This window comes from Halyomorpha halys, unplaced genomic scaffold (assembly GCF_000696795.3).
Source record: "Halyomorpha halys isolate HHAL.00 unplaced genomic scaffold, Hhal_1.1 Scaffold1739.1, whole genome shotgun sequence".
NCBI classification, from domain to species: domain Eukaryota; kingdom Metazoa; phylum Arthropoda; class Insecta; order Hemiptera; family Pentatomidae; genus Halyomorpha; species Halyomorpha halys.
Genome location: NW_027111325.1, coordinates 25,814 through 29,109, shown reverse-complemented (window position 1 = coordinate 29,109; position 3,296 = coordinate 25,814). Strand labels below are relative to the sequence as shown.

Below are 3,296 nucleotides of genomic sequence, written 5' to 3'. Positions count from 1 at the left end.
TATATATATATATTTATGCCTTCCTTCGCTTCTAGTGGTGGAAAGGTGAACTATCGTGAGAAGGCTATATACAAGTGTTTGTGTGTTCTTTTCAAATGATGAGGTTTTGCTTATAATTATAACTTTGTATATTTGTACATATAAATGTGTAGAGTAGTTCACTCTTATATTCATTAAAACTTTGGAAAGGGACTTTTATTCTATTCTATTGTTTTAGGTAAGTTGAATATTGTACACTTTTTTTTTAGCAATTGTCTAACTGTCTACTTTCTACAAATTACACACATATATATATATATATATATGGAATGGGACTTGTGGTGATCTTCGCTTGATTGCGGAATTCTAAGAAAGAAATATAAAAGACCGTTATATATTATCCTTTGCGATTTGGTTAAACCCTTTTATGCGGGATGGGGAAGCCAAAAAAAGTTATTAAGAAAACGTTTTTCCTGACTTGGCGAAGAGAACTGTCAGATGCAGGCTTAAGTGGGTGGTTACACTGCTCCCAGACAAGGATTTATTGATGTCAACTTCAGTTGAATAAGTAGGGGATTGGGATTAGGATTAGCAGTTCTAGAGCATTACCATTTCCAATATCTCTCTTTTTTTATTCACGATATAAATATTTTATTTATTCAGAATGTATATTTACAATTCAAAGAGAAATCCGTTATTCAACTTAAGATAGATAAAGCTACTTTTTTTATATTGAGTGTTTTGTTGAAATTAATAATTTTACTACGATTATAAAATCAAAAAAGTGGGGTATGACTCAATTTCTGATTCATTTGTTATAAAAATCATAATACTATTTTTTCCTTTTTACTTTTATGCTTAAATATTTTATTGTAGAATGAGCTCTTTTGGCATTGGTTCGTGTAAATGCTGGCATATATGTAAAGAGGTGATAGCTTGCCTGATCTGATTCTATACAAACAAAATAAAAGTCTTTTTTGTTTGTAAGCAAGGCGCTTTTTTCTTGAATAAGAAGCAGTAATTAAAAAAATAGTTATTCAATATTGAATAGTTATTCAAGCATAGTATACTTGACAAAGTTAAATAAAATGCATAATTTGCATATATAATATTTTACTCATTTTAGAAGTAGATTAGTTTTTTAGTTACTCCTTCCTATTACAAATAAAGGGCTTGCTTAAAAAAAAGAAAAAAAAAAGTGAAAGTTGAATTATTCAGTTTTACTTTAAGGCTTCATAGCATAATTATATAAAGGTTTTTCACTTCTTTAAATTTTGTCCAGTATTTATGATACACAATACATAAAAAAAATTATTTCGTGCTATACTTTTGTATAAATCTAGACCAATGCTTAAACACACTCTAGTTCATTCACACGAGATTAAACATATTAAATGTAAGTAAAAGTTTTCAAATGGTTGACTTTCTTTAGAAAAAAAAGGAGAAAAGCACTCACAACAAGCAAAGTGTGATTTATAAAAATAAATAAAACTTTTCGCTATTGACCTGGTCGAAAAGAATAATTTTAACAACTTAACGATGGCCCAGCCAACAACAACAAATTTACGATGAACCGTCATTGCCTTGAACAGCTAACTAGAAAGCCACTTCGTACTCAGCAAATGTTACTTTCTCTTTGAAAAAATATCTATTTTTGTTTTCTCTATAGATTTAGACCATGATCTATGTAAACACTTTTGTAGTTCTAGAAGTAAACTCAAATTAGGTGAAGGTGAAATTAAGATAAAAATATTCATGAGTAATTTTAACAAAGATATGGGTAAAAATAAATGTAGAATTCACTTTTAAGATAAATAGCGGACATTTATTATGTATTTGGGCCGAGGATCACATGTTGGATTGACTATTAGTTTGTGTGGTAGTGCTTAGTAGTAGTAAGCACCGACACCATATGGGTAGGCAGCGTATCCGGCAGAGTAGGCGACTGGGGCGGCGGCAACTGGAGCGGTGTAGGCGGAGTAAGCGTATGGGTATCCACCGAGGAGGACCTGCTTCTTGGCACGGACGGTCTCTTCAGCGGCGAACACGCAGGCCATAGCCAAAGCGAAGAAGAACTAGAAGAAAAAGTATTGTAAGAAATTAAGCAATTACTACATCAAGAACTTAAAGCAAGTTCTAGTTGAAATGAAGTTGCAGAATTCTATAATTTAAATTGAACCTTGGAAAACTTGAAATCTCTTGAAATAACCTAATCGGGATGACGAAACATTAAATCCGTGATTATTGATGTGTCATTAAAAAAAAAAAAAAAAAAAAAAAAAACTATAGTATAATTAGTATTGTTTGAGGAATTTATTGCTTATTTTAATAAGAATTCTTCTTTTTTTCATTTTCGTATATTATAAATTACAGTTTTATTCAGGGCGATCAACATCTTGGTTACTACGCCACGTTTATTATATAGGCTTGGTGTTTTGTAATCTTTTATTTATTTATTTTTTTATCTTACTAAATTTTAACGTTTCTTTTAACAAGAAGAAAAAAATATGAGGTTTTACATTTCTATTATATTATATAAAATTGCTAGGAACAATTCCGGACCCTTTAAAATTGAAAAATAACTAAATGTTTTTCTTCCTATGAACCTCAGTAGCTATCTACTAGAACATTTTTAATAATAGGAACTATGTAACTTCAATAGCTGTGAAATTCACTTGTAATACAATATCATACTGAATACTATAAATTGAATACGTATTGACATTTGTAATAAAAACTGTCCAAACTATTCGATTAGTTCAAAGTTAAAGTTTTTGGTACGTCTAGTGACTTTCATAGCAATTAACGAATAAAATAAGCAATTAAGTTTTTAATTATTTCATTAAATATATTGATGATTAATTTTAAAACATTAAAACTATAAATTTTTTTGAAAAGGGAAATTTGTAAATTTATACGTTTTTTTTTTAAATATGTAATGATTACATATTATTTTTAAAAAAATATGTCATATTTATAGATCGCGGTTGTATTAATTTTTTTTAGCCCTGATGAACTGAAATTCTGGTTTAAACGTTGGCACTAGCAATATAAGTATTTACTTGTTTTATGTTCTTTAATGACCGCTCTTCTCTTCATATTCGTATCAACTTCTTGACCTTGACTTCATATTAATGCGTCAATATAAATTTATAGTTCATATGTTTAGGAAAAATCATAAAAATGTGTGCAATTATTAAACTAATCTACATCGCTATTTAATAAAAACACTATTACTTTGTAAATAATTTATAAAAGTCTATTAATTTTATTTAAATAAGAATATCAAGTTTCAAATTAATATATTTCAAATATAT

At 28.4% G+C, this 3,296-nt stretch overlaps 1 long non-coding RNA gene across 1 annotated transcript in view; it reads right to left on the bottom strand.

Moving 5' to 3' along the window:
- Positions 1-1,782: 1,782 nt before the first annotated feature.
- LOC136796241 (uncharacterized) overlaps positions 1,783-3,296 on the bottom strand; it is a 1,713-nt gene continuing 199 nt past the window's right edge. The window contains exon 2 of the long non-coding RNA XR_010843928.1: positions 1,783-2,054. This is a non-coding gene — a long non-coding RNA (uncharacterized lncRNA). The remainder of the gene's footprint in view (positions 2,055-3,296) is intronic.